The following is a 24,513-nucleotide window of genomic DNA, read 5'->3' as shown; positions in this document are numbered from 1 at the left end:
AAAAAAACCCCGTCTGTAAAACGAATATCGAAGCTGCCTCTAAATCTGCAAATGAAGATGAGTCGATAAACCACTCGTTTTTCGTATAACTAGACATATATTCGTTTGTTACCTTTTTCATTCATTGAGCACGGATACAATAGAGGTACAGCCATTCACTGTTTGACATGTCTGCACTGGTACAGAACCGAGCAATCAGAAAACGGGTGAAACTGTCTTTAGACTCAGCATATAGTACCGAGGCCCCCCATGACCAAATAAAGGCTAACCTCGATAATCAGCCTAAAGAACGCAGACTACAGGAAAACGACTGACTTTGAAAAGGGAATGAACGTCCGGAAAGAGTAGTGGAACTAGCTTGAGATGCTTCTCCGGACCCCTAACTAAAAGCCAGCGAGAACCAGCAGCGGCGTCCACTCCTGTCGAACCGGGATCCTTCCGCAGCCACGCAGCTCGTGGTGTCCTAACCCTCCCGTATCTGATTTTGGACCTAGCACATCAGGGGAGAGCGCGAACGCAGTCCCCCACTACCAGAAATTATGCAGTCAAGATTCCCACATTTGGGGAATTTGCAGGGGTCAGCACAGCCGGAGTACAATGGCCGAGCCTTTGACCTGGGTGAACCGATTCGATTTTTAAGAACTTTATTTCCTTTTCACAAAAAAATACAGGAAATCACAAATCAGAAAGCTTTACATTAATATACATACTTAAAACAGTATATATGATCACATCTCATTACATTTTGACACGGTAACAGTTACATAGCAACAATTTTCTTTTTTTCTGGTGCAAATCACATTCTTTATTTAAACATGATAATGTTTTTCACAGTTTCTTGAGATACTGTCCAATGCCCTCTATTTCCCACAGATTTTCTGCTTCCTCCCTCCCTTCTCTCCACAGATCTCTGAGGTAATAGTTCTCTCGGGTGATGAACAGGGCCAGGCTACCTGCTGCCTTGACTGGGACCTCGATGCCTTTGAACAGCCCCATGTTCCTCACTCTCCACAGGGCGTCTTTCCCACTGTTCACCACGGCCCAGATCCTGTCAAACACGTCAGGAGGAAGTTTGACAGGAGAGATGCCGTATATGATGAAAGCAGCGGTCAGGGTAAATTGGGGCGAGAGAGCCTGCAACCAATCTTCAAACTGTGCCCAGAAGGCCTTAGCAAAAAAGCAGGACCACAGGAGATGGGTCACAGTCTCCTCCTCGCCGCAGCCCACCCTAACGCAGCGAGGGCTGGGGGTGAGGCCCCTACGGTACAAGAAAGTTCGTACCGGTAAGCACTGGTGGACGACACTCCAGGCTAAATCTCTGTGAATGTTGCACAGAAATTTAGAGGATGTGTGTTTCCACACCTTCCTTGTTTGGGCTGATGTTAAAATGCCCACAGGGGTCTGCCTATTGTTCTGGGGTGCTACGAAATCTTCCAGTTTTTGGACGCTGACATCTCGGAGGGGAATATGGCCAATTGGGTGAGATCTTAGAAAACTTTTAACTGTCCCATAAATTGCAGGGCATGTGTCAGAGAGTGGGACGTCCAGCTTGGGTCTGACACCCCACACTCTGAACACCTCCCTACCTACCCAGAGCCTGGAAAAATAAGTCCAGGTACGCGCTGCAGGTGCTGTTGCAAAGCCTCTCAGCACAGAGGCCAGGAAAATGCACAGCAGCTTCGTAGCAATATCTGGGACAGACTTCCCCCCTGAGGGTAGCGGCCTGTACATTATTTCCCTTCTGAGTCTTTCCTGCTTCCCACCCCATAGAAATTGAAACATCAATCTCCTCAGCACCGCCGCAACACGGTGTGGGATTGGGAAGGTAGAAGCCAGAAAATTCAAGACAGGCAAGAGCTCAGCTTTGATGACCAGCACCTTCCCTGTCATGGTGAGGTCTCGGTCCTTCCATTGCATCAGTTTTTTGTTTAAGATTGGCAATTTGTTCTGCCAATTTACTGTTCCCATCTCTTCTCCAAAATACACCCCCAGGACCTTAATTCTCTTCTCTTGCAGCCTGAGATCATGTCCTTCTTTTGGCTCCCTCCAGTTCTGATAAAAAATCTCACTCTTAGATGTGTTAATTTTTGCGGAGGAAGCCAAAGAGAACCGATCACAGCACTGCAGAGCTCTGCTAATTGAGGCATTGTCAGAGAGGAGCAGGGTGACGTCATCCATGTATAGAGACGTCTTTACCTCTCCTCCCCCACTTCCAGGCACTGGTATCCCATTAATGGCCTGATCCTGGCGCAAGGCACAGGCTAAGGGCTCCATAGCCAAAACGAATAACAAGGGGGATAATGGGCAGCCCTGCCTCACCCCTGAACAGACTTCAAAGGTGCGTGATCTATTGCCATTAACCATGACTCTGCTGTTGCTACCTGTGTACAGCAGGTTAATCCACTTTCTCATGATGGGGCCAAACTTCATTTGCTCAAGTACCGATGTTAAGTACTGCCGGTTTAGGCGGTCAAAGGCCTTTTCTAGGTCTACACCTAAAATGCACAGAGGGAGGGAGCGATCCTCAGAGTACAGACAGACATCCCTCAACAAGGCCAGGTTGTCGCTCATCAGGCGTCCTGCTATCCCACAAGTCTGTTCTTTCCCTACCAGTGAGGCCACTACATTTTGTAGGCGCAGGAAAAGGGCTTTGGACAGGATCTTAGTGTCCACGCCTAACAGGCTGAGGGGTCTCCAGTTCTTTATGTCATTTTTTGCTCCTTTCTTAAACAAGAGAGAGATAGTGCCTTCTCTTAAGGAGTCAGGCAGCAATTCTGTCTTGTAGCTTTCCTCGAATAGGAGCAGTAGCGGATCCTGAAGCAGATCCCAAAAGGTGCAATAAAATTCTTTAGGGAGCCCGTCAGCACCCGGAGTTTTCCCCTTCTGTAAGCTCTCCATAGCCTGTCTCAGCTCTTCTACTGTCAAATCCCTCTCAAGTACTTCCCTATCTTCTTCACTCAAAATGTTTTCTAGCTTTGAGGTAAAAAAATGAATATCTTCATCCTTTACCTCTGTAGAACTGTACAGTCTTGAGTAGAAGGCCTCGGTGCAGGAGAGGATAGCACTCGGCTCTGTTCTCTCTCGTCCCTCCTCATCAACTACACTTTCCATGACAGTCTTGGAGCCTACCACTTTCCTGAAAAAGAAGCGAGTACACTTCTCATTTTCTTCCAAGAACTGCACTCTGCTTCTTAACAGCACTCCTCGACTACTTTCTTCGGCTATGCTCCGGATGTCCTTTTTTAAAAGGGCGATATCCTCGAGCACATCGAAGCCACTGTGCAGCATCGTGTAGAGACGCTGCAGCTGCCTCTGTTTCCTGGCTAGCACTCCTCTCCGTCTGGCAGCAGCCTTCCTTCCCTCAGCCATGAAAAAGGCCTTTGTCCTCACCTTCACCTCCTCCCACCACTCTCCTACTGACCCGTACAGACACTGCAAGGACAGCCACTGTGATAGTTTCTCCTTGTAGCGGGATACTACCCCCTCGTTCTCTAGCAGCTTTGTGTTGAGTTTCCAGAGGCCTGGGCCAAAGACAGTCCCGCCCTGGAGTTCCACTCTACACCCTAAAGCCTGATGATCTGAGAAGAAGACAGGCTGAAGAGTGACCCCAACAACTTTCACTCTCTCTGAGACAAAGCAATAGTCAATTCTGGAGCTGCTATTCCTCCCTGACCATGTATATCCTGCTGTTGTGGGATATATACATCTATATGTGTCTGAGAGTTTAAAGTCTTGAACTAAGTTTTGCAGGGCCAGTGAGCTGGAATCCAATTTTATCGGCGAGCTAGACTGCCTGTCTGTGTGCTCTAAGATACAATTAAAATCCCCTCCCACTATCACGTCTGTGCTGCATAACAATAGGGGGGAGAGTGCCTTGAGTAGCTCCACCCTTCCTCCTACGTCAGTAGGGCAATACACATTGATTAGCCGCAGGTTAACGGTCCCCCATTCCACATCCACACACAGCAACCTGCCATCTATGACCCTCTGAATACTTTTCAATTTGAATGCCCATCCTTTGAAAAGAATGGCCACGCCAGAGGCTCTGTTGTTATTGTCCCCTGACCAAACAGAAGGCCCTTTATCCCACCTATCTTCAAAACTTCTATACCTCTCTTGATAGGCTAAAGCACACTCCTGCAACATCAACACATCTCCCTCTCTCTGCTGGAGGTAATCAAAGACAGACTGGCATTTAACTCTGTCATTGATACCTCTGGTGTTAAGAGAAATTATGTTTAGAGCCATATTACATAAGAAAGTGGAACCAGTCTTTACAAAACACATTTCTCTTCGGTCTCACCAGTTACCTTCTTCTTTTTCTTTTTCTTCTTACCAATTTCCTGCCAGCCATCCTCTGAATGAGCCTTCATCAGGGTGGCAGCAGTAAAAGCGTTCACAGAGTCCATTTCAAGGAAGGGGGTAGAGGGAGGGGTGGAGAGGTTCCAGCTGTCCCCATCGCCATGCTCTCCTTCCTCCTCGCTCGGGGAGAAAACAGAGTCATTTTTCCTTTTCCTCAAGTCCAGCTCCTGGGAGCACTGAGGGGAAAGGGGTGCAGCCGATGCACCAGTCTCCTCTTCCCCCTCACCCACCAGCTGCTGCAGATCCTCCGTGATGGACTGGATGGAGGAGAGGAGGGCATCTGTAGCACTTGCAGAGTCTGAGAAAAGCAGCTCCGCTGAATCCTGGGTATCCTCGCTGGACCCGCTCCACCGGGGGGCCCCACACTGGCCCTCGTTCTGAGGAGCAGGAGTGGGGGAGGGGTCCTCGCTGTTCTCGGGGGTTTTCAAACCCTCGTGCTTGTCTGGTGCAGTCTGCGGTTGTGGGGGCGTAGTGGATTTCTCTTCCACCAGCCCCGGAGCCACAGCAGGACTGATCCTGGCTGGAGGCTGAGAGTCTTTGTCCAACAAGGGTTCTTTGTTTGACTTGTTGTTTGCTTTGGATTTTCGGGCCGGTTTGGCTGAAACAAGCACTGCCTCATCCTTTCTCATTTTGAGTTTATTGGCGTAGGCGTGAGGGCAGTTCTTAAAAACGTGTCCTTCCGAGCCACATAAATTGCACTTTGGCAGCATTGAACAGTCAGAGGCTAAATGTCCCTGTTTGCCACAGGTCTTGCAGCATTTCACAGTGCAGGACGATGCCAGGTGTCCCACAGCACCACAGCGCCGACACACCTTTGGTTGTCCCACATAAAAAACATAGCCATTGCAGGCGCCCAGCCGGATTGTAGAGGGCAGGTGCCTTAAGCCTCCATTTACGCTGTCCGGTAGCAAGCGAACCTCGAATTTCCTTGCTCCTGTTTTTATACCGTCAGCATCTCTAACCTCAGTTCCATGGTGGACGGTGCAGTACTGGTTAAGCCAGGTGTGAATGTCCTCCGTCTTTGCCAGTTCCGAGAACATAACAACATGCACCGTTTTCCTCTCTCTCTGTGTCAGAGGCTGCAAGTTGATCTTCTCAAGTGCAGGAACTTTGCCTCTTTTTGCCTCAAACACATCCACGCATTGTTCAAACAGAGGATAGGTAGCAAATACAACCTCAAATGCTTTCTGACCTGGGAGAGCGAAGATGAAATCCAAGTGCCGAGGTTCAAAGCCAAGTTCCTTCTGTAACACTTTTCTGCTGAACTGCATTCGATCCATGAAGAGGTCATCCAAGAGCTCAAAACGTACAGCATTCTTACGGGATCCAAAGGTTGCCATTTCAAAAACCGCAAATCGAACACTGCTTCCAACAAAAGAAAAACAATCCAACTACTCCACCTACAGGCTGATCAAGGTATCTCCCCTGCCAGGTAAGTATGAGTTAAACAGGCCCCTGCAAGCGGCCCGCACCCACAGCACAAATCGCGCATCCTAGGCCACCTCCTCGCCCCGCACGCCACCGCCTCCTGCTGGGCCCACTCTTTCACACACTCACACGCCACACTAACACTCAAAAGTGTGGGCAAAACGAGAAAACGAGCGCGCCGTTTCCTACACATCTGCAGTCGCCGTTGCGCATTCGCAGCATATCCCGGGATGCAATTCGGCCTCATTTGCATAACTCCAGACCGGCAGATCGCCACGCAAGCTCGCGACGTGCGCCTGCCACACACCGAACAAACCTTTTCAGCAATTTCCAAAAAACGGGCCTGCTCGCCTGCCCACAAGGCTCCGTCTCTTACCTGCTCTCCAGAGCCTGCTGCCTTCTGTGCTTTTCTCTTGGCACCGCTGCAGTGCACACAACTCCTGCAGCGGGAGGGGGGGAGAAAGTTCCCGCGCTCCGCCACAGGGAAGGCTCGCTCCGTGCGCACACGTCCTTTCGATGCCAGTCCAACAAGTGCTCCGCATTAGCTGCGTCGGGGCTCCGGCGTGTCGCACCTCACCTCACCTCGCACTGCCCCCTCCTTGAATGTCTGCCCCTGGGCATGCCCCGCTCTCCTCCGCCTTATCTTACCGCGTGTGAGCACCGACAATGGCCACAATGCCGGGGAATGGCACCTGTAAAGTGTTAATTGGGGCACAGGAACAGCCCGTCTCGTCTCGGGGGGGCCGGCTTCAGAGACAATACAGCAAACACAGCGGGGCGGGGGAAGAAGACGACACCACACATGCGGGTACATTCAGCTCCGGCGGGAACGAGACATTTGTCGGTCTTTTCAAGTGCCGAGAGCCGAGCAATCCTTCACTTGTATCGTTTCTCCCCGGTGACTAGATCTGGCCCTGCGACTCTCGACTGGGCTCACCCCCGGGGCAGCCCAGCAGGTGTGAGCCTGGCCGGCACCCGGATGGGAGATTCCCCCCCGGAAAAGCTCCGGTTGCTGCTGCTCCTGCAAGAGGTGTGACTGGGACCAGTAGGGAGCGCTCACCCTGCGGGCTGTGTGGCTCTCTTACGCCCCAGCCTCCTGATGGCGACACTCTGCTGCACAAACAGGCGCCGTCCTTCGGGGGAGGCGTCAAACCGAGGTCCCGACCCTCCTTGGCCATTAGGAAACCCCAGGGCGTCTCTCAAAAAGAGACGCCGGGGGTGTCCCTCTGGTGTTAGTGCTCCCCTTTACCCATCAGTCGGGGTCTCCTCCTAATCCCCGTCTCACCTGTAACAATCAATGACGAGGCCCCCCTGTCCGTGAGATTTAGTACTCGCGCAAGAGACCGGGGGCAGAGCGCGAACGCGGTCCCCCGCCCCCCACAAAGTGCGCGCTCCGGGTTCCCTCTCGGGGCCCTGCAACACAGCGGAAGGGCAGCGAGAAGGAACCTCTTGCTCTGACGCCGCAAGGCCACAAGAGGGCGGAGGCGCCGCGCGCCCGGCCGACGTGTTGGACCGGTATGCTTTTTAAGTGCTGAAATAAACACGCGAAAGCCCCGAAATGTTTCCAGAGTGCTGTGCACTGGAGGTTTTTGTCTGGTGAAGACTTGCCTGGTGCTCCTCCGTGCAGATTGTTTGTCCTCCTCCAGTGCGGGACGAGCCAACACAAGGGAGCGCATTCGCCAACATCCAGGCACGCAATGCGATTTGGAAAGCAGCTCCTTTCCAAAGAGTTGCACACGAACGATCCTTCAGTCCCGCTCGGGGGGCACGGAACCCCCGCCACACACAGCTTCAAGTAGCGAGTCAGGCGCCGGGGCTTTCGCTTACGGCCACACCACCCTGAACACGCCCGATCTCGTCTGATCTCGGAAGCTAAGTAGCGTCGGGCCTGGTTAGTACTTGGATTGGAGACTGCCTGGGAATACCAGGTGCTGTAAGCTTTTGCTCTTCCGGCCAGCAGGGGTCGCCGTTGGTGCCGTAGGCTTTGGGAGAAAAACCTGCAGGATGGAAAGGTGATCTATAGCCTCATCTCTAGAGATGTTTTGTTGCTGTGGCATGTGTGTGACCCATATTCAAAAAAAAACCCCGTCTGTAAAACGAATATCGAAGCTGCCTCTAAATCTGCAAATGAAGATGAGTCGATAAACCACTCGTTTTTCGTATAACTAGACATATATTCATTTGTTACCGATTTCATTCATTGAGCACGGATACAATAGAGGTACAGCCATTCACTGTTTGACATGTCTGCACTGGTACAGAACCGAGCAATCAGAAAACGGGTGAAACTGTCTTTAGACTCAGCATACAGTACCGAGGCCCCCCATGACCAAATAAAGGCTAACCTCGATAATCAGCCTAAAGAACGCAGACTACAGCAAAACGACTGACTTTGAAAAGGGAATGAACGTCCGGAAAGAGTAGTGGAACTAGCTTGAGATGCTTCTCCGGACCCCTAACTAAAAGCCAGCGAGAACCAGCAGCGGCGTCCACTCCTGTCGAACCGGGATCCTTCCGCAGCCACGCAGCTCGTGGTGTCCTAACCCTCCCGTATCTGATTTTGGACCAAGCACATCAGGGGAGAGCGCGAACGCAGTCCTCCACTACCAGAAATTATGCAGTCAAGATTCCCACATTTAGGGAATTCGCAGGGGTCAGCACAGCCGGAGTACAATGGCCGAGCCTCGCCCTGGGTGAACCTCCTTCTTGATCAAGGTATCTCCCCTGCCAGGTAAGTATGAGTTAAACAGGCCCCTGCAAGCGGCCCGCACCCCCAGCACAAATCGCGCATCCTAGGCCACCTCCTCGCCCCGCACGCCACCGCCTCCTGCTGGGCCCACTCTTTCGCACACTCACACGCCACACTAACACTCAAAAGTGTGGGAAAAACGAGAAAACGAGCGCGCCGTTTCCTACACATCTGCAGTCGCCGTTGCGCATTCGCAGCATGTCCCGGGATGCAATTCGGCCTCATTTGCATAACTCCAGACCGGCAGATCGCCACGCAAGCTCGCGACGTGCGCCTGCCACACACCGAACAAACCTTTTCAGCAATTTCCAAAAAACGGGCCTGCTCGCCTGCCCACAAGGCTCCGTCTCTTACCTGCTCTCCAGAGCCTGCTGCCTTCTGTGCTTTTCTCTTGGCACCGCTGCAGTGCACACAACTCCTGCAGCGGGAGGGGGGGAGAAAGTTCCCGCGCTCCGCCGCAGGGAAGGCTCGCTCCGTGCGCACACGTCCTTTCGATGCCAGTCCAACAAGTGCTCCGCATTAGCTGCGTCGGGGCTCCAGCGTGTCGCACCTCACCTCACCTCGCACTGCCCCCTCCTTGAATGTCTACCCCTGGGCATGCCCCGCTCTCCTCCGCCTTCTCTTACCGCGTGTGAGCACCGACAATGGCCACAATGCCGGGGAATGGCACCTGTAAAGTGTTAATTGGGGCACAGGAACAGCCCGTCTCGTCTCGGGGGGGCCGGCATCAGAGACAATACAGCAAACACAGCGGGGCGGGGGAAGAAGACGACACCACACATGCGGGTACATTCAGCTCCGGCGGGAACGAGACATTTGTCGGTCTTTTCAAGTGCCGAGAGCCGAGCAATCCTTCACTTGTATCGTTTCTCCCCGGTGACTAGATCTGGCCCTGCGACTCTCGACTGGGCTCACCCCCGGGGCAGCCCAGCAGGTGTGAGCCTGGCCGGCACCCGGATGGGAGAGTCCACCCCGGAAAAGCTCCGGTTGCTGCTGCTCCTGCAAGAGGTGTGACTGGGACCAGTAGGGAGCGCTCACCCTGCGGGCTGTGTGGCTCTCTTACGCCCCAGCCTCCCGATGGCGACACTCTGCTGCACAAACAGGCGCCGTCCTTCGGGGGAGGCGTCAAACCGAGGTCCCGACCCTCCTTGGCCATTAGGAAACCCCAGGGCGTCTCTCAAAAAGAGACGCCGGGGGTGTCCCTCTGGTGTTAGTGCTCCCCTTTACCCATCAGTCGGGGTCTCCTCCTAATCCCCGTCTCACCTGTAACAATCAATGACGAGGCCCCCCTGTCCATGAGATTTAGTACTCGCGCAAGAGACCGGGGGCAGAGCGCGAACGCGGTCCCCCGCCCCCCACAAAGTGCGCGCTCCGGGTTCCCTCTCGGGGCCCTGCAACACAGCGGAAGGGCAGCGAGAAGGAGCCTCTTGCTCTGACGCCGCAAGGCCACAAGAGGGCGGAGGCGCCGCGCGCCCGGCCGACGTGTTGGACCGGTGCGCTTTTTAAGTGCTGAAATAAACACGCGAAAGCCCCGAAATGTTTCCAGAGTGCTGTGCACTGGAGGTTTTTGTCTGGTGAAGACTTGCCTGGTGCTCCTCCGTGCAGATTGTTTGTCCTCCTCCAGTGCGGGACGAGCCAACACAAGGGAGCGCATTCGCCAACATCCAGGCACGCAATGCGATTTGGAAAGCAGCTCCTTTCCAAAGAGTTGCACACGAACGATCCTTCAGTCCCGCTCGGGGGGCACGGAACCCCCGCCACACACAGCTTCAAGTAGCGAGTCAGGCGCCAAGGCGTTTGCTTACGGCCACACCACCCTGAACACGCCCGATCTCGTCTGATCTCGGAAGCTAAGCAGCGTCGGGCCTGGTTAGTACTTGGATGGGAGACTGCCTGGGAATACCAGGTGCTGTAAGCTTTTGCTCTCCCGGCCAGCAGGGGTCGCCGTTGGTGCCGTAGGCTTTGGGAGGAAAACCTGCAGGATGGAAAGGTGATCTATAGCCTCATCTCTAGAGATGTTTTGTTGCTGTGGCATGTGTGTGACCCATATTAAAAAAAAAACCCCGTCTGTAAAACGAATATCGAAACTGCCTCTAAATCTGCAAATGAAGATGAGTCGATAAACCACTCGTTTTTCGTATAACTAGACATATATTCGTTTGTTACCTTTTTCATTCATTGAGCACGGATACAATAGAGGTACAGCCATTCACTGTTTGACATGTCTGCACTGGTACAGAACCGAGCAATCAGAAAACGGGTGAAACTGTCTTTAGACTCAGCATATAGTACCGAGGCCCCCCATGACCAAATAAAGGCTAACCTCGATAATCAGCCTAAAGAACGCAGACTACAGCAAAACGACTGACTTTGAAAAGGGAATGAACGTCCGGAAAGAGTAGTGGAACTAGCTTGAGATGCTTCTCCGGACCCCTAACTAAAAGCCAGCGAGAACCAGCAGCGGCGTCCACTCCTGTCGAACCGGGATCCTTCCGCAGCCACGCAGCTCGTGGTGTCCTAACCCTCCCGTATCTGATTTTGGACCAAGCACATCAGGGGAGAGCGCGAACGCAGTCCCCCACTACCAGAAATTATGCAGTCAAGATTCCCACATTTGGGGAATTTGCAGGGGTCAGCACAGCCGGAGTACAATGGCCGAGCCTTTGACCTGGGTGAACCTCCTTCTTGATCAAGGTATCTCCCCTGCCAGGTAAGTATGAGTTAAACAGGCCCCTGCAAGCGGCCCGCACCCACAGCACAAATCGCGCATCCTAGGCCACCTCCTCGCCCCGCACGCCACCGCCTCCTGCTGGGCCCACTCTTTCACACACTCACACGCCACACTAACACTCAAAAGTGTGGGCAAAACGAGAAAACGAGCGCGCCGTTTCCTACACATCTGCAGTCGCCGTTGCGCATTCGCAGCATATCCCGGGATGCAATTCGGCCTTATTTGCATAACTCCAGACCGGCAGATCGCCACGCAAGCTCGCGACGTGCGCCTGCCACACACCGAACAAACCTTTTCAGCAATTTCCAAAAAACGGGCCTGCTCGCCTGCCCACAAGGCTCCGTCTCTTACCTGCTCTCCAGAGCCTGCTGCCTTCTGTGCTTTTCTCTTGGCACCGCTGCAGTGCACACAACTCCTGCAGCGGGAGGGGGGGAGAAAGTTCCCGCGCTCCGCCACAGGGAAGGCTCGCTCCGTGCGCACACGTCCTTTCGATGCCAGTCCAACAAGTGCTCCGCATTAGCTGCGTCGGGGCTCCGGCGTGTCGCACCTCACCTCACCTCGCACTGCCCCCTCCTTGAATGTCTGCCCCTGGGCATGCCCCGCTCTCCTCCGCCTTATCTTACCGCGTGTGAGCACCGACAATGGCCACAATGCCGGGGAATGGCACCTGTAAAGTGTTAATTGGGGCACAGGAACAGCCCGTCTCGTCTCGGGGGGGCCGGCTTCAGAGACAATACAGCAAACACAGCGGGGCGGGGGAAGAAGACGACACCACACATGCGGGTACATTCAGCTCCGGCGGGAACGAGACATTTGTCGGTCTTTTCAAGTGCCGAGAGCCGAGCAATCCTTCACTTGTATCGTTTCTCCCCGGTGACTAGATCTGGCCCTGCGACTCTCGACTGGGCTCACCCCCGGGGCAGCCCAGCAGGTGTGAGCCTGGCCGGCACCCGGATGGGAGATTCCACCCCGGAAAAGCTCCGGTTGCTGCTGCTCCTGCAAGAGGTGTGACTGGGACCAGTAGGGAGCGCTCACCCTGCGGGCTGTGTGGCTCTCTTACGCCCCAGCCTCCTGATGGCGACACTCTGCTGCACAAACAGGCGCCGTCCTTCGGGGGAGGCGTCAAACCGAGGTCCCGACCCTCCTTGGCCATTAGGAAACCCCAGGGCGTCTCTCAAAAAGAGACGCCGGGGGTGTCCCTCTGGTGTTAGTGCTCCCCTTTACCCATCAGTTGGGGTCTCCTCCTAATCCCCGTCTCACCTGTAACAATCAATGACGAGGCCCCCCTGTCCGTGAGATTTAGTACTCGCGCAAGAGACCGGGGGCAGAGCGCGAACGCGGTCCCCCGCCCCCCACAAAGTGCGCGCTCCGGGTTCCCTCTCGGGGCCCTGCAACACAGCGGAAGGGCAGCGAGAAGGAGCCTCTTGCTCTGACGCCGCAAGGCCACAAGAGGGCGGAGGCGCCGCGCGCCCGGCCGACGTGTTGGACCGGTGCGCTTTTTAAGTGCTGAAATAAACACGCGAAAGCCCCGAAATGTTTCCAGAGTGCTGTGCACTGGAGGTTTTTGTCTGGTGAAGACTTGCCTGGCGCTCCTCCGTGCAGATTGTTTGTCCTCCTCCAGTGCGGGACGAGCCAACACAAGGGAGCGCATTCGCCAACATCCAGGCACGCAATGCGATTTGGAAAGCAGCTCCTTTCCAAAGAGTTGCACACGAACGATCCTTCAGTCCCGCTCGGGGGGCACGGAACCCCCGCCACACACAGCTTCAAGTAACGAGTCAGGCGCTGGGGCTTTCGCTTACGGCCACACCACCCTGAACACGCCTGATCTCGTCTGATCTCGGAAGCTAAGCAGCGTCGGGCCTGGTTAGTACTTGGTTGGGAGACTGCCTGGGAATACCAGGTGCTGTAAGCTTTTGCTCTCCCGGCCAGCAGGGGTCGCCGTTGGTGCCGTAAGCTTTGGGAGGAAAACCTGCAGGATGGAAAGGTGATCTATAGCCTCATCTCTAGAGATGTTTTGTTGCTGTGGCATGTGTGTGACCCATATTCAAAAAAAAAACCCGTCTGTAAAACGAATATCGAAGCTGCCTCTAAATCTGCAAATGAAGATGAGTCGATAAACCACTCGTTTTTCGTATAACTAGACATATATTCATTTGTTACCGATTTCATTCATTGAGCACGGATACAATAGAGGTACAACCATTCACTGTTTGACATGTCTGCACTGGTACAGAACCGAGCAATCAGAAAACGGGTGAAACTGTCTTTAGACTCAGCATACAGTAACCACTCGGCCACCTCGTCTAGGAAACTGGGCTGTCCTGACATGGGTTGGCGCACTCCAGTTGATCTTTTTCTTTTTTTTCCCTCATACTCGAGGGTCATTTTCCTGTTCCACATGCGATTTCAACATTTTCCTTGGGAGATGTCAAGCCAGCAAGCCACTGCTGTGGTTCAGTGGCCAGTGTGGAGTTCAGTGGCCCTGTTGTACACAGAAAGCACATTGAGCTCCTTGGACATGAAAAGTTCCAGATAAAAGCCATTTGTCATCCTTTCTCTTGGTGTCGATGTTGCTATTGTATGTAAAGGTGGCAACTTGCTGAGCGAGCAGGCGGAGCACACACCGAATGCAGATGTGTCTGAGTGGTGTGTCCAAGTGGCTGCAAAAGGACAGCACTCCCGGGGCGCCGTGGCTTAGTTGGTTAAAGCGCCTGTCTAGTAAACAGAAAATCCTGGGTCCGAATCCCAGCGGTGCCTTTTTTTGTTCTGTGTTCTCGAACAGAACTGGTCATTATAGACAACCGCATACGTCTAGACTTAATTAAATGCAAGTATTCATTTCCTGTCTTGAACGACTTGTTTTTCTTAAAATGGATGCAACTTGCAAAACATGAAATACAAACCTCGCTAATCAGCGCTCGCGGCTGGCAAAAAAAAAAGAAGTCAGCAATGTTTTTTTCTTTAACCTTAAGCCTGCTAATGGAGAAGAACCTAGTCGCCACATCACATACATCCGTTTCAACGATAAGAATGTAACAACTATCCTCACTCCAGAGTAAATCTCACGTTGAGGGCATATTTTTTTCCACTTTACCATGAGTCGGGCTCAGCTGCACAGAGGCGAGAGCAGAGCAATGAGGTCAGGGGGATAGGGGAGTCACACGCTGGCGGTTTGAACACGCGGAAGATCACTGAGGGATCCACAGTATGTGGACCCTCCGTGCGCCATCATTCCACACTCCAGACTCTGAATCCTGCCATCCGAGTTAAGATCTCGGCGGAACCTGAGGCGCAGTTCTTTCTTAAAACGTAATCTGGTGAGCATTTCTAGAATCGTAATTGTATAGATGCAGCCTTTAATATGTTGCTAGGTTAAAATTTATGACTTCTTGAACTTCAGTAGGCAACTGCCCTCTTGATTTCGGATTTAATTTCTTTATTACAGGGGAGCTTTTATGATGACAGAGTCAAGTTCAGGTACTTTGCTTGATGGAGGAAGCTCATTTCGGACTCTGTGATCTTCTCACCTGGAAAGGTCTGCTGTACTACTACAAGAGAGAAGTAGAGTCTGGAGGAAGGGACAATTTTATGATGCTTTGGAAGGTAATGTTTTTTTTTTCTTTGAAATCGAAATGAATCAGAATATCAGTGCAAAAGACAAACTCTTGGTTTGGTTTAAAGAGATATGGTTTTAAAACAGACAAAATGTAGAAAACAGGTGTTTCTCACTTTTGGAAAAGAATGGACCGGGGGTAATATTTTACTAGTTGCAGTGCTAAGCTCACTGGGTTACAGCCCTGCAGTGTCACACGAGGGCCAGTGGTGCAATGGATAATGTGTCTGACTATGGATTAGGAGTTTGGAGGTTTGACTCCTGCCTGGCGCTGGTTGTTTTTAAACACATCAGCCTACTCCCTAAGTAGTCTGTGCTACTTACTGCATTGTAATCGTACCCAGTAAGAGATTTCCTTCATGTAAATGAACTGCACCTGACAGCTTTAGAAAAACACCTGGGCTCAGTACGGTGCTGAGAGCTCAAGTTGTGCATAATGTTATAATTTAAGTAGAATAGATTCTAATAATATAATGATCCAGTGTGTTGCACTACTTCACTGCTTCACTGCTCTATGCCGTCTGGAAATAAATCCTCAGACAACTTACTGCCCTGGGCATGTACCAATAAATTACAGGAGCACATCTATATATCACTGCGTTGAAGCAGGAGACACAATCACTGCAAATACATCCTAAATACAGTGTTCCAGCACCTTTGACCTCATCCAGAACGTATCATTTCTTGAAAGGAATTGCTGTCCGAATGCACATCTGAATCCCAAACAGAATCTCTAGTAAAATACGATCATTTGTGAAACAGGTAAATGTCTCAGGGGCCCATTCCTCATTCTCAAGACACATGTATGCAGTACGTACATCATGCATTGAGCAATAGGGATTAAAGACACCACAGGTAAGGTTAGAAGACATTCTGACTATATTCTAAAATATTGGACTCATATTCTTATGATGGCAGACATGATGCTGTGTTTAAAACCGGGGTTAATGGACATTATATGACTGTCAATTCTGTTTTGTTTTGGAGACTCTTGGCTGCCTATGTGGTACAGTGCAGCGTGAAGAAAACATTTTCCAAAACTGTCAGCTCAAAAGTTGTAAGAAAATCTTTCCAGCTGCTTTAACTCTCTTCATTTTTGTCATTTAATTGTCTGTCGGCACTATGTAGCAGCGTTGCATGACAACCCATCTCACCACGGAAAGGAACCTAACAGCTTTTGTAAGAGAGGAGAAAAGGACCTGGCCCGTACGGGACTCGAACCCACAACCTTGGTGTTATTAGCTCTAACCAACTGAGCTAACCAGCCTCACGACAGCAATCCTCTCTGTGCTGCAAAAAATCGAACTCAGGGAATTTCTTTTGCCCTCCTTTGAATTGAAAGCCGTGTAATTCAGTGTACGGGCTTTCTCGTGCAGTTTTATAGTTCTTGTAACCCAAATCCTACACTGGCGTGAAGTGACCCCCCATTTCACAGCATTTTTCAGCTGATTTAAAATGTACCTAAAGGAGAAGCATTATTGAAGACCATCAATTACCAAGAGCTTTTGTCAAAGGTTTTGGTGGTCATTTTTAATGACCACAGAGCGCTGTGACCTCAGTTTTACATCTCATCCAAGAGACAGCGCCCTTTTACAACACAGCGTCTCCGTCACTATGCTGGGGCATTGGGACCCGCACAGACCTCAGGGTGAGCGCCCCCCCGCCGGCACCATTAACACCGCTTCCAGCTGGAAACTTTGTTTTTCCCTGTAGCTCACCCTCATCCGGGTACTGACCTGGCTCACCTGCTTAGCTTCAGTGGGTTTTCAGTTGCGAGTTGCAAGGGGATGCAAGTGATGGAGCCGCTCGCTGCAAAAGCCACTGCTTTGGCTGGGAATCGAACCAGAGCCTCCCGCGTGAGAAGCGAGAATTCTACCACTGAACCAACAATGCTCAGTGCCCAGGTCTTCAAAAAAGACGCTTTTTTGGTACTCTGTTAAAAAAGCGTCGACATTACCTCTTTCAAAAGGCTTCACTTTCCTAGTCACATTCCAAGGCTCATTGAACCCGGGCTGTTTCCTCCAGCGGTATAGTATTGCAGTTAGACAGCACGATGCCTGCAAGACTATGTCACGCACTGACGAGACTGTCAAAAATTGCTTTCGACGATTGTATTGCAAACCGGCGGAAGCGGGGTATTGGGAAAAGTTTTCAACTAGCAATAATTGCGCCTCGGCTAAACCTCACAGGCTACGATACTGCCACTGCGCAAAGCTGACGGTTGCCAGGCAACCGCGGGGATCCTATGGAAATCGTTATCGATCGTCTCATGGCATGTCGTTGCAGTAACGCTTCATATTTGTCGTCTTCTTCTTCTTCTAGCTTGAGGTTTTGAAGAATTTCATGACAGACAAGGGCTCCGTCGGGAACAAAGGGCGTTGTGAGAAAACCGTTGCTTATTTTCAGCAGCAGAAATACAACCCTTTAAATACAAGATGACAGAACAATGACGAAGGGCATGCCGGGAGGAACTCATGCACTACAGAGGAAAGGGGGCGGGCACGTACAGTTCACATTCAAGCCACAAGTACTCTTCTCGGATGTTGCATAAACAAATCCTAACGTCCTGAAAGCATTGCAGCATGTTTGTGTCCCACTTCCCGTGGCTGCAGGACGACTGACACGAACGGACAAACACATTTAATCTGTGGCGTTTAGCGTGACATAGTCTTGCAGGCATCGTGCTGTCTCACTGCAATACTATACCGCTGGAGGAAACAGCCCGGGTTCGATGAGCCTTGGAATGTGACTAGGAAAGTGAAGCCTTTTGAAAGAGGTAAAGCACTGCACAACGGAAGTGAGGGAGAATCTTACAGGGGATTCTGAGCGGTGTCTGCATACACGCAGCCCGATACGGGTGCTGAAAGCTTGAGCTACTCTCAATGTCATGCTGCCTTTCCTCGGAGTAAATCTGTTACATTGAAAGAATGCTTCTCGCAGGTTCAAAAAGGGAGGTTCCATTGTTAATTGGAGAAATCAATGATTTCGAATGAATTCTGTGTGCGTTAAAAGACAGCTATACACAGAAAACATGCAGGACACTGCTCATGATGTTTCCCGAGCCGAAACACAGTGCGTTTTTCCAAGCCATCTGACAAAGCCCGCCCACTGAAAACTGCAGCAGATCGTGTAAAGACGTTCAACTTTGTAACTACTGCACGCACAGGAAGCAGAATAAATTCCTCTTTTCAAACTGTCAAAGGTTTGCTTTGCGAACGCTGCAGGACATCGCACAATCTCTTTTGAACGGGGACAAACGATTTCTTATGGGGCGCAGTAAGACAAGTACAGACAATTAAAAAGCTCCACTCATGCCGACGATGCAGCATGAAGAAGCGCAACCTAACGTTTGACAGACAAAAGCCGGGCGCCCTACGAGCAATATGAAATCAAACTGACAGCACACGGCGTTTCGCGCTGACTCAAAAGTGATCTCGACAGACGCTGTTCTCTGCATAACTCTGAAAGAGCTAAAGAGCGTTTCTGTTGAGACGTAAGAAGCTTGTTTCTTTCTACCATGATGTTACCATGACAAAATCTGTCTTTAAACACCTTGCTCAGTCTCTGACGAGACTGTCGAAAATTGTTTTCGCCGATTGTATTGCAAACCGGCGGAAGCGGGGTATTGGGAAAAGTTTTCAACTAGCAATAATCGCGCCTCGGCTATACCTCACAGGCTACGATACTGCCACTGCGCAAAGCTGACGGTTGCCAGGCAACCGCGGGGATCCTATGGAAATCGTTGTCAATCGTCTCATGGCATGTCGTTGCTGTAACGCTTCATATTTGTTTCCGGACACTTCCCGCCTCCCAAAGAAAAGAGCGCCAATCAGACAGGCGGAGACCGAGGACTCGCAGAGCAAACGGCCACAGTCGCCGTAATAAGAGCGATTGTGAGCGGTTTTGTTTTCTCTCTTTGACCAGCCCAGCTGCGCCCCACCCGAAGGCAGGGAAGCACAAAAATTGTATGGAACTCATTCATGCTCCTCTCCATGGAAATCTTTAGTAAAAGGCAAAAGATTTGTACGAGATGAAGAGAAACCAGAGTGCGTGGCTGGACAGCTGCAGGAGCCCAGGCCGCCTTCAAGGCCTCTGCCCTGCCGGTCGTGGTTGGTAATGCACCTGGCCTTACAAACGAGCCAGTGGGGCCCGTTCAGCTCCGGGCTCATCGCCTGCGGCTCTCGGCTTACCTGGCAGGGGAGATACCTTGATCAGCCTGTAGTTGGAGTAGTTGGATTGTTTTCTTGTTTTGTGGAAGCAGTGTTTGTTTTGCAGTTTGAGATGGCAACCTTTGGATCCCGCAAGAATGCTGTACGTTTTGAGCTTTTGGGTGACCTCTTCATGGATCGTATGCAGTTCAGCAGAAAAGTGTTACAGAAGGAACTTGGCTTTGAACCTCGGCACTTGGATTTCATCTTCGCTCTCCCAGGTCAGAAAGCATTTGAGGTTGTTTTTGCTACCTATTCTCTGTTTGAACAATTTGTGGATGTGTTTGAGGCAAAAAGAGGGAAAGTTCCTGCCCTTGAGAAGATCATCTTGCAGCCTCTGACACGGATAGAGAGGAAAACGGTGCATGTTGTTATGTTCTCGGAACTGGCAAAGACGGAGGACATTCACACCTGGCTTAAGCAGTACTGCACCATCCACCATGGAACTGAGGTTAGAGATGTTGACGGTATAAAAACAGGAGCAAGGAAATTCGAGGTTTGCTTGCTACCGGACAATGTAAATGGAGGCTTAAGGCACCTGCCCTCTACAATCCGGCTGGGCGCCTGCAATGGCTATGTTTTTTACAGTGCCTTGCGAAAGTATTCGGCCCCCTTGAACTTTTCAACCTTTTGCCACATTTCAGGCTTCAAACATAAAGATATAAATTTTTTATTTTATGTGAAGAATCACCAACAAGTGGGACACAATTGTGAAGTGGAACGAAATCTATTGGATTTTTGAAACTTTTTTAACTAATAAAAAAATGAAAAGTGGGGCGTGCAAAATTATTCGGCCCCCTTGCGTTAATACTTTGTAGAGCCACCTTTTGCTGCGATTACAGCTGCAAGTCGCTTGGGGTATGTCTCTATCAGTTTTGCACATCGAGAGACTGAAATTCTTCCCCATTCTTCCTTGCAAAACAGCTCGAGCTCAGTGAGGTTGGATGGAGAGCGTTTGTGAACAGCAGTTTTCAGCTCTTTTCACAGATTCTCGATTGGATTCAGGTCTGGACTTTGACTTGGCCATTCAAACACCTGGATACGTTTATTTGTGAACCATTCCTTTGTAGATTTTGCTGTATGTTTGGGATCATTGTCTTGTTGGAAGATAAATCTCCGTCCCAGTTTCAGGTCTTTTGCAGACTCCAACAGGTTTTCATCCAGAATGGTCCTGTATTTGGCTGCATCCATCTTCCCCTCAATTTTAACCATCTTCCCTGTCCCTGCTGAAGAAAAGCAGGCCCAAACCATGATGCTGCCACCACCATGTTTGACAGTGGGGATGGTGTGTTGAGGGTGATGAGCTGTGTTGCTTTTACGCCAAACATATCGTTTTGCATTGTGGCCAAAAAGTTCGATTTTGGTTTCATCTGACCAGAGCACCTTCTTCCACATGTTTGGGGTGTCTCCCAGGTGGCTTGTGGCAAACTTTAGACGAGACTTTTTATGGATATCTTTGAGAAATGGCTTTCTTCTTGCCACTCTTCCATAAAGGCCAGATTTGTGCAGTGTAAGACTGATTGTTGTCCTATGGACAGACTCTCCCACCTCAGCTGTAGTTCTCTGCAGTTCATCCAGAGTGATCATGGGCCTCTTGGCTGCATCTCTGATCAGTCTTCTCCTTGTCTGAGCTGAAAGTTTAGAGGGATGGCCAGGTCTTGGTAGATTTGCAGTGGTCTGATACTCCTTCCATTTCAAGATGATCGCTTGCACAGTGCTCCTTGGGATGTTTGAAGCTTGGGAAATCTTTTTGTATCCAAATCCGGCTTTAAACTTCTCCACAACAGTATTACGGACCTGCCTGGTGTGTTCCTTGGTCTTCATGATGCTCTCTGCGCTTTCAACAGAACCTTGAGACTATCACAGAGCAGGTGCATTTATACAGAGACTTGATTACACACAGGTGGATTCTATTTATCACCATCAGTCATTTAGGACAACATTGGATCATTCAGAGATCCTCGCTGAACTTCTGGAGTGAGTTTGCTGCACTGAAAGTAAAGGGGCCGAATAATTTTGCACGCCCCACTTTTCATTTTTTTATTAGTTAAAAAAGTTTCAAAAATCCAATAGATTTCGTTCCACTTCACAATTGTGTCCCACTTGTTGGTGATTCTTCACATAAAATAAAAAATTTATATCTTTATGTTTGAAGCCTGAAATGTGGCAAAAGGTTGAAAAGTTCAAGGGGGCCGAATACTTTCGCAAGGCACTGTATGTGGGACAACCAAAGGTGTGTCGGTGCTGTGGTGCTGTGGGACACCTGGCATCGTCCTGCACTGTGAAATGCTGCAAGACCTGTGGCAAACAGGGACATTTAGCCTCTGACTGTTCAATGCTGCCAAAGTGCAATTTATGTGGCTCGGAAGGACACGTTTTTAAGAACTGCCCTCACGCCTACGCCAATTAACTCAAAATGAGAAAGGATGAGGCAGTGCTTGTTTCAGCCAAACCGGCCCGAAAAGCCAAAGCAAACAACAAGTCAAACAAAGAACCCTTGTTGGACAAAGAGTCTCAGCCTCCAGCCAGGATCAGTCCTGCTGTGGCTCTGGGCCCGGTGGAAGAGAAATCCACTACGCCCCCACAACCGCAGACTGCACCAGACAAGCACGAGGGTTTGAAAACCCCCGAGAACAGCGAGGACCCCTCCCCCATTCCTGCTCCTCAGAACGAGGGCCAGTGTGGGGCCCCCCGGTGGAGCGGGTCCAGCGAGGATACCCAGGATTCAGCGGAGCTGCTTTTCTCAGACTCTGCAAGTGCTACAGATGCCCTCCTCTCCTCCATCCAGTCCATCACGGAGGATCTGCAGCAGCTGGTGGGTGAGGGGGAAGAGGAGACTGGTGCATCGGCTGCACCCCTTTCCCCTCAGTGCTCCCAGGAGCTGGACTTGAGGAAAAGGAAAAATGACTCTGTTTTCTCCCCGAGCGAGGAGGAAGGAGAGCATGGCGATGGGGACAGCTGGAACCCCTCCACCCCTCCCTCTACCCCCTTCCTTGAAATGGACTCCGTGAATGCTTTTACTGCTGCCACCCTGATGAAGGCTCATTCAGAGGATGGCTGGCAGGAAATTGGTAAGAAGAAAAAGAAAAAGAAGAAGGTAACAGGTGAGACCGAAGAGAAATGTGTTTTGTAAAGACTGGTTCCACTTTCTTATGTAATATGGCTCTAAACATAATTTCTCTTAACACCAGAGGTATCAATGACAGAGTTAAATGCCAGTCTGTCTTTGATTACCTCCAGCAGAGAGAGAGAGATGTGTTGATGTTGCAGAAGTGTGCTATAGCCTATCAAGAAAGGTATAAAAGCTTTGAAGATAGGTGGGATAAAGGGCCTTCTGTTTGGTCAGGGGACAATAACAACAGAGCCTCTGGCGTGGCCATTCTTTTCAAAGGATGGGCTTTCAAATTGAAAAGTATTCAGAGGGTCATAGATGGCAGGTTGCTGTGTGTGGATGTGGAATGGGGGACCGTTAACCTGCGGCTAATCAATGTGTATTGTCCTACTCACGTGGGAGGAAGGGTGGAGCTACTCAAGGCACTCTCCCCCCTATTGTTATGTAGCACAGAAGTGATAGTGGGAGGGGATTTTAATTGTATCTTAGAGCACACAGACAGGCAGTCTAGCTCTCCGATAAAATTGGATTCCAGCTCACTGGCCCTGCAAAACTTAGTTCAAGACTTTAAACTCTCAGACACATATAGATGTATATATCCCACAACAGCAGGATATACATGGTCAGGGAGGAATAGCAGCTCCAGAATTGACTATTGCTTTGTCTCAGAGAGAGTGAAAGTTGTTGGGGTCACTCTTCAGCCTGTCTTCTTCTCAGTCCGGAGTGCGGACTGATGGCGCACGGAGGGTCCACATACTGTGGATCCCTCAGTATATCCCTAAACACCTAGCGCAGTCTCACGAGAGACTGTCAAAAATCGCTTTCTCCGTTTGTGCTGCAAGTAAGTGAAAACGCGGTCTCAACCCAGAGCCACTTGGCAGCAGCGGCACGTAAATACTGTTACTGCCACTGGTCGATACCAACGTTAGCCTACTATACCATGTTCAGCCACCGCTAGAAAATGTAAGGCTCTAGTACTGGAGCAAACAAAAGGAGGGCCAACGTCAAACGTAGAGAGCGACGAGGATGGGATTTGAACCCATGCGTGCAGAGCACAATGGATTAGCAGTCCATCGCCTTAACCACTCGGCCACCTCGTCGATGAAACTGGGCTGTCCAGACATGGGTTGGCGCGCTCCAAATGATCTTTTTCTTTTTTTTCCCTCGTACTCGAGGGTCCTTTTCCTGTTCCACATGCGATTTCAACATTTTCCTTGGGAGATGTCAAGCCAGCAAGCCACTGCTGTGCTTCAGTGGCCAGTGTGGAGTTCAGTGGCCCTGTTGTACACAGAAAGCACATTGAGCTCCTTGGACATGAAAAGTTCCAGATAAAAGCCATTTGTCATCCTTTCTCTTGGTGTCGATGTTGCTATTGTATGTAAAGGTGGCAACTTGCTCAGCGAGCAGGCGGAGCACACACCGAATGCAGATGTGTCTGAGTGGTGTGTCCAAATGGCTGCAAAAGGACACCCCTCCCGGGGCGCCGTGGCTTAGTTGGCTAAAGCGCTTGTCTCTTAAACAGGAGATCCTGAGTCCGAATCCCAGTGGTGCCTTCTTTGTTCTGTCTTCTCGAACAGAACTGGTCCTTACAGACAACCGCCTACAGCTAGACTTAATTAAATGCAAGTATTCATTTCCTGTCTTTAACACGACTTGTTTTTCTTAAAATGGATGCAACTTGCAAAACATGAAATACAAACATTGCTAATCAGCGCTAGCGGCTGGCAAAAAAAAAGAAGTCAGCAATGTTAGACGACCGAGTCTATGCAGCCTAAACGGTGCTCATGTCGGGTTCTTAGCTGAAAGGGTGGTAAATCACGCTCACCCCAGTCCTTAATCTTTTAAAAGGATACAAAATTGAACCTAGTCGCCACATCACATACATCCTGTTCAACGATAAAAAGGTGACATCTATCCTCGATCCAGAGTAAATCCCACGTTGAGGGCATATTTTTTTCCACTTTACCATGAGTCGGGCTCAGCTGCACAGAGGCGAGAGCAGAGCAATGAGGTCACGGGGACAGGGGAGTCACACGCTGGCGGTTTAAACACGCGGAAGAAAACTGAGGGATCCACAGTATATGGACCCTCCGTGCGCCATCAGTCCACACTCCAGACTCTGAATCCTGCCATCCGAGTTAAGATCTTGGCGGAACCTGAGGCGCAGTTCCTTCTTAAAACGTAATCTGGTGAGCATTTCTAGAATCGTACTTGTATAGATGCAGCCTTTAATGTGTTGCTAGGTTAAAATTGATGACTTCTTGAACTTCAGTAGGCAACTGCCCTCTTGATTTCGGATTTAATTTC

The 24,513-nt window shown here is 50.6% G+C and overlaps 11 non-coding genes across 11 annotated transcripts; 4 read left to right on the top strand and 7 right to left on the bottom strand.

The window, feature by feature from the left end:
- Nucleotides 1-499: 499 nt before the first annotated feature.
- On the bottom strand, nucleotides 500-669 carry LOC138226971 (U1 spliceosomal RNA). Its single transcript, XR_011184786.1, has one exon. It is a non-coding gene; the product is annotated as a U1 spliceosomal RNA (small nuclear RNA).
- Nucleotides 670-7,611: 6,942 nt separating this feature from the next.
- Nucleotides 7,612-7,730, top strand: LOC138226953 (5S ribosomal RNA). The gene has a single exon (XR_011184774.1). It is a non-coding gene; the product is annotated as a 5S ribosomal RNA (ribosomal RNA).
- A 635-nt stretch (nucleotides 7,731-8,365) lies between these two features.
- LOC138226963 (U1 spliceosomal RNA) lies at nucleotides 8,366-8,529 on the bottom strand. The gene has a single exon (XR_011184781.1). It is a non-coding gene; the product is annotated as a U1 spliceosomal RNA (small nuclear RNA).
- Nucleotides 8,530-10,338: 1,809 nt separating this feature from the next.
- On the top strand, nucleotides 10,339-10,457 carry LOC138226964 (5S ribosomal RNA). The gene has a single exon (XR_011184782.1). It is a non-coding gene; the product is annotated as a 5S ribosomal RNA (ribosomal RNA).
- Nucleotides 10,458-11,092: 635 nt separating this feature from the next.
- Nucleotides 11,093-11,257, bottom strand: LOC138226965 (U1 spliceosomal RNA). The gene has a single exon (XR_011184783.1). It is a non-coding gene; the product is annotated as a U1 spliceosomal RNA (small nuclear RNA).
- A 1,809-nt stretch (nucleotides 11,258-13,066) lies between these two features.
- LOC138226986 (5S ribosomal RNA) lies at nucleotides 13,067-13,185 on the top strand. The gene has a single exon (XR_011184800.1). It is a non-coding gene; the product is annotated as a 5S ribosomal RNA (ribosomal RNA).
- A 771-nt stretch (nucleotides 13,186-13,956) lies between these two features.
- trnat-agu (transfer RNA threonine (anticodon AGU)) lies at nucleotides 13,957-14,030 on the top strand. Its single transcript has one exon. It is a non-coding gene; the product is annotated as a tRNA-Thr (tRNA).
- Nucleotides 14,031-16,960: 2,930 nt separating this feature from the next.
- On the bottom strand, nucleotides 16,961-17,102 carry LOC138226981 (U4 spliceosomal RNA). Its single transcript, XR_011184795.1, has one exon. It is a non-coding gene; the product is annotated as a U4 spliceosomal RNA (small nuclear RNA).
- A 1,345-nt stretch (nucleotides 17,103-18,447) lies between these two features.
- On the bottom strand, nucleotides 18,448-18,589 carry LOC138226980 (U4 spliceosomal RNA). Its single transcript, XR_011184794.1, has one exon. It is a non-coding gene; the product is annotated as a U4 spliceosomal RNA (small nuclear RNA).
- A 230-nt stretch (nucleotides 18,590-18,819) lies between these two features.
- On the bottom strand, nucleotides 18,820-18,936 carry LOC138226984 (U5 spliceosomal RNA). The gene has a single exon (XR_011184798.1). It is a non-coding gene; the product is annotated as a U5 spliceosomal RNA (small nuclear RNA).
- Nucleotides 18,937-23,224: 4,288 nt separating this feature from the next.
- trnas-gcu (transfer RNA serine (anticodon GCU)) lies at nucleotides 23,225-23,306 on the bottom strand. Its single transcript has one exon. It is a non-coding gene; the product is annotated as a tRNA-Ser (tRNA).
- Between the last annotated feature and the right edge of the window lie 1,207 nt (nucleotides 23,307-24,513).

This window comes from Lepisosteus oculatus, unplaced genomic scaffold (genome assembly GCF_040954835.1).
Source record: "Lepisosteus oculatus isolate fLepOcu1 unplaced genomic scaffold, fLepOcu1.hap2 HAP2_SCAFFOLD_198, whole genome shotgun sequence".
Classification (NCBI taxonomy): Eukaryota; Metazoa; Chordata; class Actinopteri; order Semionotiformes; family Lepisosteidae; genus Lepisosteus; species Lepisosteus oculatus.
Note: the sequence above shows the minus strand (reverse complement) of the source record. Positions and strands in the feature narration are given on the sequence as shown.